The following is a 13,529-nucleotide window of genomic DNA, read 5'->3' on the forward strand; positions in this document are numbered from 1 at the left end:
GTAAGACATAAACTAATCTAGTATTTATTTCATAACGGCAACTTGTGTCTGATTTTGAAGAAATCATAAATGAAATCACAGCTGAGCATTTAATGCAAATTAAATCCAAAGCATTTGCTAGGCCCTTTCTCCCACTGGCACTCATAAATTTTCGCACTCTGTGACTCACCACGCTGTCTACATTGTACAAATTTAGAAATTACGTCTGATTTATTGTCGAGTTGTGTCGTATTTTGTGCACAACAAGGCAAATGATGGTGACAACGCATAAAGGCTACAGGCCGTGGTGCTTGATTTGTTGTCCAGCATTTCCTAAGTTTGTTATTACTGACTTCAAACATGGACTTTAAGCAAATCATATACCATAATGCGAACACAAGCACCAACAATACCCTCCCTAAGGTGCCCAAGGTTTCTGATATTCACAGCATATACAATTGCTTTACACATCTAATCAGACAGATACATCATGAACTTTAATCCGGGGAATACGGCGGCCGCTGCACTGGACATCTAGACCCGCCCCGACAGCTAGCCCGTAATGACCTGGGGCATGACTGTGCTGAAAAAAAGTTGGAAAGGTCCCAGCTTCAGACACAGCGATGGCAGCACGTCTTTTACAACTGCAGATGGCGGGCTGTTGTTAGTGTACTCTAAATGAAGAAGAGCTCATCAGTAAGATAAACCGACATTTCACACTAAACCGTCACTTTTGATGCTCCACCTACTTCGATGTATCTGTCCAGTGAGATATATAATTTTTTCTTCAAGAACAGTCGTCGAGCAGATGCGCAAAGCTATAGGCCTATATCTCTGACATCGATCTGTTGTAGAATTTTAGAACATGTTTTCGCTCGCGTATCATGTCATTTCTGGAAACCCAGAATCTTCTCTGCAGGAATCAACATGGATTCCGGAAACAGCGATCATGTGAGACCCAACTCGCTTTATTTGTTCATGAGACCCAGAAAATGTTAGATACAGGCTCCCAGGTAGATGCCATTTTCCTTGACTTCCGGAACGCGTTCGATACAGTTCCGCACTGTCGCCTAATAAACAAAGTAAGAGCCTACGGAATATCAGACCAGCTGTGTGGCTGGATTAAAGAGTTTTTAGCAAACAGAACACAGCATGTTGTTCTCAATGGAGAGACGTCTACAGACAAACTAACCTCTGGCGTTCCACAGGGGAGTGTTATGGGACCATTGATTTTCAAAGTAAATATAAATCGTCTAGTAGATAGTGTCTGAAGTTCCATGCGGCTTTTCGCGGATGATGCTGTAGTATACAGAGAAGTTACAGCATTAGAAAATTGCAACGAAATGCAGAAAGATCTGCAGCGGATAGGCACTTGGTGCAGGGAGTGGCAATTGGCCCTTAACACAGACAAATGTAATGTATTGGGAGTACATAGAAAGAAGGATCCTTTATTGTATGATTATATGATATCGGAACAAACACTGGTAGCAGTTACTTCTGTAAAATATCTGGGAGTATGCGTGCGGAACGATTTGAAGTGGAATGATCATATAAAATTAATCGTTGGTAAGGCGGGTGCCAGGTTGAGATATTAGAAAATGTAGTCCATCAGCAAAGCAGGTGGCTTACAAAACACTCGTTCGACCTATACTTGAGTATTGCTCATCAGTGTGGGATTCGTACGAGGTCGGGTTGACAGAGGAGATAGAGATGATCCAAAGAAGAGCGGCGCGTTTCGTCACAGGGTTATTTGGTAAGCGTGATAGCGTTACGGAGATGTTTAGCAAACTCAAGTGGCAGACTCTGCAAGAGAGGCGCTGTGCATCGCGGTGTAGCTTGCGATCGAGGTTTCTAGAGGGTGCGTTTCTGGATGAGGTATCGAATATATTGCTTCCCCCCACTTATAGCTCCCGAGGAGATCACGATTGTAAAATTAGAGAGATTCGAGCGCGCACGGAGGCTTTCCGGCAGTCGTTCTTACCGCGAACCATACGCGACTGAAACAGGAAAGGGAGGTAATGACAGTGGCACGTAAAGTGCCCTCCGCCACACACCGTTGGGTGGCTTGCGGAGTATAAATGTAGATGTAGATATCTGTAATTCCATTCATTTATCTCTAGATTCCCACAGAAATCAGATTGATCCGTAAACAGTGCATTATAGGTGAAATGACAGTTTTCATCCATCTTGCGTCACATCCTTTGTATAAACTTAACGTCTGGATCGTTCTTGGTGAGAGAGTGTAATATTTTCATTTTCCATGGGTGTCATTTGCGTGTGGTCGAATCTCACATTACTGATGCATGGCCGGCCACAATTTCCTGCGGGATGCGGTCTGGACTCTTACTGAACGATGCCATAACAGTGGTTGGTGTTGCTTCGTTGCTTCACCCGAATCCGTTTTCTGTCGTCCAGCAGTTCTCAGTTTTTCAGCGACGGAGCTAGTACCACGGTACTTCGTGAAACGATTCACCACCGCACTGTGGGTAATTGGAAGGGGGCGGTCTCTGGGTGGTGTTGGCTTCCTCTGCGATATCACGGATGCTCCTCTCTCCTGATGATATCAGGACGTTATCAGTGGGTTCAGCTTATATTAATGTCGTCAGCTTTCACGCTAGCTGTAAGGAAATAACTTCACCAATCTCTAAAATGAATAAAGAAATGTTCGAATGAAAATTACTGTTGTTTAGATCGTGTCATTCTCTGTCAGTTCAATACGTCACATGCCACCTTTTCAACTGAAAATTATGATTTGTATCCAACGTGGCGACTTCTTAATTGGCAGCCATGTCGGTGACAAAGCCTCACCGGTTATTTTTCCCTCTCCTGTCCTATTCGTACTACTTGACTTGTTTTAGAACGGTGATTCCACACTTGTGGGCCACACTGCAGAATACAGGCAACATATATGGATATAATATTTGCGGGAAAAATACAGAAGGCTGTAGGTGTATGCTGTTTTCCTACCCGGTGCAGTTAAAGCTCGCAGACCAAGGCCCACGAGAAAGAGAGCGCATACGTCACTAAGGTAGTCCTGAACTCACTCGCTCGCTCGCTAAGCTCAGCTCAGCAGATAAAATGCTTTTCTAAACCAGATAACTATCAGCTGGGCGTGTAAGTACTAACGAGAATTGCATCTTCCACTGGAATCTGCTATTATGAAGTCTTACTGATTAACAGTACTACAGCAAAATTTAATTTAACATCAACACTCGATATAAATGGTATAATTGCTTGTTTATAGCATTTACTCTCTTCTGCTTAACAGTACTCATTACATGCTGGAGGTGTTGCCTTATGCAACTGATAATCATTTTAGCATGATTTTATGTTATTGTACGCCAGTACAGCCGTGACAAATTATAAGTAGGCCCATGGACTTCCCATCATTATAGGACTAATAACAGTAAGATTCTATAATAGCGGATTCCGGTAAAAAATTCAATTTTCGTTTGTACGAACACGCCTAGTTACGAGTTAACAGGGGTAGAAAGGTAGTTTTTCTGCTGATTTGAACGAGCGAGCGCAGGACTACCTTCGTGACGTACGCGATGCGGCCTGTCTTTCTCGTAGGCCTCGCTCGCAGACTTATACAGGTCACCGCAAACCGAAGAGATACACACATCAGAAGCAACTTAATATACACAGCAAGCCAGCTAGCCTGCATAGGTTTTGAGTCACGAACTTGTAGCTTATACACTGTGTACTTCGTTTTAACTCATCTTTAACACACATGCATTTTTTATCCAGAGCCACCTCATACTATTTGAATAGTTTATATTGTGTCCTGAATAAATGTGGCAACTTTTATTAGTGCTATCGTTTGTAGCTACGTAGCCACCTAGGAGAGAGCGCAATACAGCATTTTGTGACTGCCGTCACATCTGTTTCATGACTTTTCTCATATTCTTTTTAATAAATTACGATTTTTTATGAATACTTATTGACAAGGCATAGTGTATAAATCAGTATCTTTATTGATTCATTGTATTAGTTTATCCATAAATTCGTGGCGTTTTTATTTTGTTTGTTGGTATTCCGGTTGCTACGGGTTTATTTATCGATTGCCATTTTTATATGTATTTCACTGTTGTTATTTGTGTTTACATATTGTCGTTTTGTCATTTGGAGATAGTGAGTAGAACGGTGGACGCTAGAGAATGGTGGGAGAAGTGAAGAAAACGGAACATTTCCGACTTGTTCCTCTGTTTGACGGCCACGCCGGGGATTTTCTCCGCCCGGGAGCTGGGTGTTTGTGTTGTCCTCATCATTTCCTCGTCATTCAGGAAATGACAACGAGATTTCTACAGCCGCGGAATCGAAATTTTTACCCCAGCATCGGCAGACTGCTGTAAAAACTGAACGAGCATATATTATTTATGACTAAAGTCTCTGTTACGTGTATCTGTTGTGTAAACTTGAGAAAAAACGCTCCGAACTTTTGTTACAACTCAGTAGAGCAGAAAATCAAACTTGGCGATCAGACTGTGAAGACCATGTACTATTAACCAGTAGATGTAATATGGAGGACCAGTGCACTGCTCTCCAAGCCTTTGTCGACTTAACAATCCTCGTAATCGGTATTTCTCATTGGAGTATCATCTCCATTCGTGTCATGAAGATGAATGAGCCACGTTCAAGTTCTCGAACGAAGGAAAAATCCCTTGCAGTACTGGAATTGAACCCGGGCCCTTCATACGAGGATAAGACGCAACGAACATTTGTCTATGGAGGGAGATCGACATTGAATTACTGTAATTATGAATTTAAAAAAATGTGCTATTGTGCAAAGTATCTTCAGTTCAAATGGTTCAAATGGCTCTAAGCACTATGGGACTTAACATCTGAGGTCATCAGTCCCCTAGACTTAGAACTACCTAAACATACTAACCTAAGGGCATCACATATATCCATGCCCGAGGCAGGATTCGAACAAGCGACTATACCAGCAGCGCGGTTCAGGACTGAAGCCCCTAGAACCGCTCGGTCACAGCGGCCGGCTTATCTTCAGTTTTAGTTGCTTTAGAAATACTGGAGGGTATGTTTTCAGAATGCAAGAGAAAATACATCCTGCATTCTGCATACGTATGCTAGATGTAATTTTCTTCACCAAAAGAATAAAGAAGGTACATTGGATGATTAATGGAAGAGACTCTTCGAGACTATTTTTTGCAGAGTAGCAGAAGCAGAGGACAAAGAAGAGAAGGAATAAGTACTTTTTCGTGCAGCTGGGAATGTAGTTTCAGTAATGACTTTACACCCGAGCAAATAATGCAGCCCGGTTACGTTTTTAACGCTGTCGCGACGGTCTCTCGTCACAGTTCTTAACTCCGTACGCAGTATTTACAAAGCTGCCAACTACAACTGGGACCAGCGCCGAAATGTTTTGCTTGGAGCGCGGTTATTTGCAGCGCTGCGTCGCGCCGGACTCGGTATTTCCTGCGCCGGCCTGCGACTAAGAAAACAAGCGACGGCGCACAGTGACTCGCCGGACGCCGCTCCCCCTGGGCGGTGCGTGGGCGTTGAGCGGGTGGCTGCTGCGAGATGTGGGCGGGCCAGGCGCTGCCGCCGCGTCCGAGCTAGCGCAGCAGCTGTTCCGCAGCGGTGAAACCCCCATCAACAAACGCGACGCTGCGCCATGCTAATTGCGTCGCTCTGCCCTCTGGTAAACACTGTTCGCATTAAGAGTGCCGCTGCAACTGTTCCTCTGTTCCGTGTTTTATTTTTCTGCTGGTGAGCTCAGTGAAGTTTCCGAAACACCTGCCACGTGGAACGCATTAAGGCTTTTTTTCTTACCTTTTGTAGCGTTCCGTGCCTCAGTCTGTAAGAACGAAAGCTTTATAGGATAGCTTTGCTGTCCGTCTCTCTGTCTCTCTTACTATTACGAACCCTTTTTCTCAGGAACGAGTGCACATATCAAGTTCAAATTTGTATTACATATGAAGCACTATGAGCCCTTGGCAGTACAGAAAGTTTAACCTTCTAAGTCACTTCAATCAAACGATACGACCAATTACGTCACGTATTTTGACACTATATAGTAAATTCACTCATCAAAACCTACGGGGTGCTTTCCGTTGACGTAGAATCATGAAATTTGGAAAGAAGTAAGGTTTCATGGTAGAACTAAAGTAAAATATCTGAAAATTGTAATTATGTCACATATAAATATCTTTTTGCATTTATAACATACACTGAATTCATCATCCGTCAAAAGCCTAATAGACGAACACTAATGCTTGAGCGGTTCTAGGTGCTTCAGTTTGGAACCGCGCTGCTGCTACGGTCGCAGGTTCGAATCCTGCCTTGGGCATGATTGTGCGTGATGTCCTTAGGTCAGTTAGGTTTAAGAAGTTCCAAGTTATAGGGGACTGATAACCTCAGATGTTACGTCCCATAGTGCTCAGAGCCATTTGAACCATTTGAACGCTTCAGAATGAAATTTTCACTCTGCAGCGGAGTGTGCGCTGATACGAAACTTCCTGGCAGATTAAAACCGTGTGCCGTACCGAGACTCGAACGCGGGACCTTTCTTTGCCTTTCGCGGCCAGTGCTCTACCTTTTTTTTTGTCATGGTTCGTTGTATTTCGTCGTAGCGGACGCCACATGACATCCGTTGAAGTTCGTTGTTGATCTTTTCACTCGGTTTTTTTTATTGCAGAGGCCAGCCAGCTCTCTGACCGAACACGCTGAGCTACCGTGCCGGCTCACGTATTTTGATACTTTTTTCATTGTTCGTTGCGTTTGGTCTGGGCTGACGTCACAAGACATCCGTTCAAGTCGATCGTTGATTCCGTTACTCAGTTTTTTTTAATTACAGAGGGAGAGCAGCCCTCTGAACGAACACGCTGAGCTACCGTGCCGGCCACCATCTGAGCACCCAAGCACGACTCACGCCCCGTCCTCACAGCTTTACTTCCGCCAGTACCTCGTCTCCTACTTTCCAGACTTCACAGAAGCTCTCCTGCGAATCTTGCAGAACCTTGCAGATTTTCACTCTGCAGCGGAGTGTGCGCTGATATGGTAGAGCATTTGCCCGTGAAATGCATAGGTCCCGAGTTCGAGTCTCGGTCCCGCATACAGTTTTAATCAGCCAGGAAGTTTCATATCAGCGCCACTCCGCTGCAGAGTGAAAATCCCATTCTGGAAACTTCCCCCAGGCTGTGGCTAAGCCATGTCACCGCAATATCCTTTCTTCCATTAGTGCTAGTTCTGCAAGTTTAGCAGGAGAGCTTATGTGAAGTTTGGAAAGTAGGAGACTAGGTGCTGGCGGAAGTAAAGCTGTGAGGACGGGGCATGAGTCGTGCTTGGGTAGCTCAGATGGACAGTCTGATTTCGGCTGCGGTGGAGCGAGGACGTCCGCTGTGCCCCGCCGTGCGCGACCGTGAGCGCTTGCTTGTGTTTTCCTTTTACGCAGCGCGAGTTGTATTTGTTCCAAGTTCAGAGCGACTATGGCACACACATGGCGCTACGATACGATCAATATTACTTTCCAACCAGATCACGCACGTCCTCGAGCCTATGAAATAGAACAGTTCATACGCGACGAGCTACGCTTAGATCCGGCGACTGTCGTCGGAATACATTTTTCTATAACGGCGAGCGTGGTTTATGTTAAAATGACCACTGCAGAAGCAGGCCGGTGTGGCCGAGCGGTTCTAGGCGCTACAATCTGGAACCCGCTACGGTCGCAGGTTCGAATCCTGCCTCGGGCATGGATGTGTGCGATGTCCTTAGGTTAGTTAGGTTTAAGTAGTTCTAAGTTTTAGGGGACTGATTACCTCAGAAGTTGAGTCCCATAGTGCTCAGAGCCATTTGAACCATTTTTTGAAACAGTGCGGAGGTCTGCGCGACAGTGGTGTCTAAATACTCGAACTCACTCAGATTCAAACATTCTGACGGGCATATCGGTATAATGACGGTGGATCATGCAGGAATGGGCCTAAGGACTGTAAGGGTTTTTGAGCTCCCCTTCGAGGTCGCAGAGGAAGTTGTCAAGGACGTCTTCCGACCATATGGCAATGTTATCAGCCACGTTGCAGAAATGTGGCAAATATTCTCGACGTATAAGGTCTACAATGGTGTGCGCCAAATTAAACTTGAGCTCAAGAAACATGTGCCGTCCTATTTGAACATCGGTGGCTGTCGTGCAATCATCATGTACGACGGTCAACCGCGTACCTGTTCCGGATGTGGGCAGAAAGGCCATGTTCGATCGAGCTGCTTACAACGTAGAATTACGCAGATACCAGTGGGAGACTCCGTTTCCCCGACGGGGACGACAATCCTGCCCCTCACGTACGCTCAGACGACGATGCGCACCATAGATGAGGACGAAACGGGCGATCAGACACATCCATCGACGTCAGAAGTACCAAGGGAGGAAGAGGGAAGACCCCCGATGCCAACCCATATGTCGCCCACTCCACAGCACCAACAGTCCCACGGAATCCAGACGCAACATAACATTCAGAACGCGATGGACGTGGACGCGAACATTGTCCGACCGCTGCTTTCCTAGCGGAAGGTGATACGATGCTGGATTGCCTCCCACATTCGGATACGGATGTCAATGTTCGAAAGCAACGTTCAGCTCGACGACGCAAGCGACGTCGGCGGACCCCTTCTGACGATTGCCTCCTATACACGGCCGGTCAAGAAGGTGACGTCTCATCAGACGGCATGGATGCTGCACCTGCTGAGGATCTAAGTGGTGTAGACGGTTCACTTGCCCATACTACGAGTGTCCAGTTACTTCTTGCACCACAAATGCAGCAGGTCGCGTCGATGGATGGCGCTCCGTCTACCTCTACCAAAGACGACGTACGTGAGAGAGATTTAGGTGCCGATCAGCTACACAGAATCGTGTTGCACCCACTGTGGTCGGACGATGTTGAGGAACTTCCTGGAGAGGGCACGGGTGACGGGGGAGGGGGTGACATTGGGGATGCCACTCCCCTAGCGTGAAAGACTCATAATTTGTAACGCGTTTGGTGGGTCCGGCATATCTTGCAGTTATCTTTGATTGCCGTGGCGTCTACCCTAGCTGAAGAGGCTAGGCAGCACACCTTTCGCCTTGCCACAATCAATATCAACGCGATAAGGGCACCACACAAACTGACAATGCTGCAGTGCATGCTTGATGCGGCGGACATCGACGTGGCCCTCTTACAGGAAGTATGTGTCGCTAGTTTCCCTGACTTCTACGGATATACCGCCCACATCTCCCACGCCTCTTCTACCGATTGTGGTGTGGCTGTCCTGCTACGGGACGGCTTGGCGGCTACGGACGTACTGTACTTACCGAGTGCAAGAGCCATGGCAGTAACTGTCAACGGTGTACGACTCATCAATGTATATGCCCCTTCAGGATCACGGAGACGGAGAGATCGGACCTGCTTTCTTTCGGAAGATATTACTCGTCTATTTCTGGGCCGCATAGACGATATGGTGATCGGAGGAGATTTTAACTGTACATTATCTCCGTCTGATCAGCAGCCACATCACGTCCCGTGTGCGGAATTGGAAATACTAGTGCGTGACCTCCACCTGACCGACACGTGGCGCCACATCCATGGCCCAGCTTCTGGTTACACCCATTATACAAGTCATCCATCAAGTCGGTTAGACAGGATTTAGCACCCTTTCGACGGCGACGAGAGAAGCAGAGCTCTGGCCCACTGCATTCACCAACCACACTGCCTATATTTGCACCATTGCCATCTAACCTGCACGTGTGTGGCGCAGTAGGCCCCCTGGAAACTGAACGTCGCCCATCTGGACGAGCCGGCACGTAAAGATGCTATCGAAGAGTCGTGGAACGCGTCCTTGCAGCGTCGTGCTCGTTACCGATCGACCCTCAGTTGGTGGATTGAATGTGAGAAGCCTGCTCTTAGGCGCACCTTCATGGCTTACGGCCGGGAAGCGGCGGCATGGAGGAGGAGCACGGAAAACTTTTATTACACCGTCCTACGGGAATGTCTTGCTATGGAGCCCTCACCTGGCAGGCAGATCATAGTCAATCGCGCGAAAGCGCAGCTCGTCTCCTTAGCACGCCATCATTTACAGGGCGCTGTTATACGGTCGCGTGCTCCAGACATGATAAAATCAGAAAGGCCATCTATGCACCACGTGCTCCTAGAACGCAGGAGACGGCGTAGGACATTGGTAACCGACATGATGATGGACGACGGACGACACGTGGCAGAACAAGCAGCTATAGCAGAAGCCTTCTATGGGCATTACGCTCAACTTTATTCAGCAGTGCTCCCTGATATGGCGACGGTAGACACCGTTTCAGCACATGTCCACGGTACAGTTCCACCAGACGTGGCACCGACTTTACTGGGAGAAAAAGTGACAGAAGAGGAAGTGCTCGACGCCATTGGTAAAGATGCTCCCCTTAAATCACCAGGAATCGACGGGTTACCATTAGAGTTCTATCGAGCATTTAAACAACTGTTGGTACCGTGTTGGGTTGAAATTTGTCAGGAATTGATGTCCCCGGGTATACCGTTGCCTGCGCCGTTCTTGGAAGCACTGATTGTCCCCATCCATAAGCCGAAGGGACGGAATCATGTCCGCGATTATCGCCCTTAACGTTTTGAACAGCGACTTCAAGATCTTTTCGAGGCTGCTATCAGAACGTATTCGCGGCACACTATTGCACGCCCTGTCCAGCGATCAGACGTCCTTGGGGGCACCCAACAACATCAGAACTGCGTTATGTCGTTACAGAGATCTCATCTCCCTTGCATGGGAGAGACGTTTGCCGGCAGCCCTGGCGTCTATCGACTTTAGCCAGGCTTTTGACCGTGTGGGCCACACTTTCCTCACGGCCGTTCTACGGCGCATGGAATACCCCGACCCCTTTATCACAGTGTTGACACGCCTCCTGCATGGGGCTACTTCTCGAGTTCTTGTTAATGGAAGACTGACGGCACACATGCCGATACGCCGATCAGTACGACAGGGACGACCATTATCAACATTGTTATTTGAATTGGCCTTAGAACCTTTGTTGTGTGGTCTCCGAGACAGGCTCACTGGGATACAGTTCGGCGGCTCCATCTATCACTGCAACGCATATGCGGATGATTTGATGATCGTCATACGTGGAGCTGACGATATGGCCGCGGCTTTGGACTGGATTGCAACCTACGATACAGCTTCTGGTAGCCAAATCAACGTTGATAAGCCTGTCGCCTTGAGAATCGGGATTGGGCTACCGCAGGAACACATTGTCCCCTTACGCTTCAGAGATACTGTCCGCTGCTTGGGCTTAGATTTCATGAACGGCATGCGACGCGCGACGACGCTCAATTATCGACGCCTTCTTAACCAAATTAGGGCCGGAATTGCAAATCAGCGCTTGCGATCCCTCAACATCGTTCAGCAGGCGTATTATTCTAATGTATACCTTGCGTCCTGCATACCGCATGTCACCCAAACGCTACCCATTCCGAAACCCTTGGCTCGTAGCATTATGGCAGAGCTGTGATACTTCGTCACCGCTGGTATCTCTTTCCCTCCCCAAGGAAAAAGGTGGTCCCGGCCTAGTCAACGTCCATGATAGCGCCATTGCCCTCTATGTTAGCTCATATTTATGTCTGCTGCACCGTTGTCCTACGAGCCTCACGAGTCTGCTTCTGACGGCGCTACGACCTGCTTCACTAAGAGCGCCGGTGCCACTACAGGACATCCCAGCGCCCCTCTTTTATATAGGACGTTTCTATTTAGAACAAAGTTATTGCAGTGTAGCGCTCACGACACCACAAATGGCCACAACTCGACGCCTATATCATGACATGCTGCAACGCCGCCCCCTAAATGTGGTCGAACTAAAATATCCCGACACGTACGGTGGCGCGTGGTGTGGAAGACTGTACACGATGCCATACTTGATTCCGATGTTGTTTCCCAATGGTACGTCGTCGTTAATGGGAAGCTGGTGACGCAAGAACGTCTCTACAATATCCACATGGCAGAATCTCCCAATTGTGTGGGTTGTAATACAGTAGATTCTGACGAGCACCGCCTCAGCTGTGGAGAGGCGGAACCGGTTTGGCACCTAGTGCGGCAGATGCTGGCTTATCTCCTGCGAGTTAGGCCGGAGCATATATCTGCACGCACGTTATTGTTTCCGGATGAGACATGTTACCCCAAGACTCGAACCAATTCCGTCACCTGGATACGTGGACATGCGGTCCATTACCTCTGTCGTGACGGACACAAGAATTTCCTTGACTTCTGGCTCTATTTGCAAGAAAGACATCATGCTATTTCCGGGCATACCAGATATCGACAATGCTTCGCAAACTACCTATGGAGTGCCTTTCACAGCCCGCCGCGTGGCTGGAACGTTCCAGGCTGTGACAGATGAGGTCAGAACGAACTGCAAACGATCATATATTGAAGAATCTTTAGGCGCAGTCGCTGGGAAGCCTAACTACGAAGTGGTAGCTTTCTTTTCATGTTATTTATGTTTACTATCTTCGATGGTGTCTTAATTCTGTTTTAGTTTTCCAGGCTTGATTACTATGACTGTTCGCACATTGATTTTATATATATATTAAGTGAGCAGGAGACCTGCATTCGAAAATAAGAACAAAATGAGCAACAAATGAAATATAATAAAGTATTATACCCTTTCCTTTCTCCTTTTATTTTTTTATAAAATGTTCAGAGGTATATTTAATTTTTGTTCGTGGGCGGAACCTGAAGTGATGGCGCACGGCCGTCGTAGTTAGCTTTAGGATGACAGTGGCGGTGGCACCAGCTTTGTTTTTGTTTTTAGGCTAGATAGGTTTTTGGGGGTAGGAAAAAAAAAGATGGTAGAGCACTTGCCTGCAAAAGGCAAAGGTCCGGCACACAGTTTTAATCTGCCAAGAAGTTTCAGCACTAATGCTTGCAAACACAAGATGTAGGCTGTAGTCATGTTTTAGTAAGTGATTAGAAATATTTAATTAAATCTTATTTATCTACGTATATAAAGTCCCCTGCTCGCTTCTTTTTGTGTGTCCAGGCTAGTCTGAGGGGCTATTGTAAGGATTTTGATACGGTCTTGGGATTACTGAGACCGATATCTTGCCAGTATCTGCACCAAGACAGGCAAAAATCGTTGAGATTCTCGATTTCCAGCGTGGATGGCCAACGTACATGCATTAATGAGCGAGTCTTACTCGCACTTGGCCATTTTTACTGTTGGAGTCCCTTGCCTCATAGAAATTACTGTAAGACTAAATACAAAACAAAAAGAACGAGAGCTGAATAAAGCAATATGATACACCAGAAACAAAAACTCATAGGCACAGAATTGACGGCTAGACAATTGGCATGGCAGAAAAGCCCTAGAAGACTGGAATGGCTTGAAACGGTATATTAATAATTTTTTACGTTTTGGACCATCTGACTACTGAATGAAACACAATTTTCGTGCCATACGACTTTCGCCTTTATTCTCTGCAAGGCATCTTCAGCGGCCTGGAATATGTACGTATTTTTACTATTTAGTTTACATTTTGGGGCAATGTACCTATATGTTATAAACA

This window comes from Schistocerca cancellata, chromosome 3 (genome assembly GCF_023864275.1).
Source record: "Schistocerca cancellata isolate TAMUIC-IGC-003103 chromosome 3, iqSchCanc2.1, whole genome shotgun sequence".
Taxonomy (NCBI): Eukaryota; Metazoa; Arthropoda; class Insecta; order Orthoptera; family Acrididae; genus Schistocerca; species Schistocerca cancellata.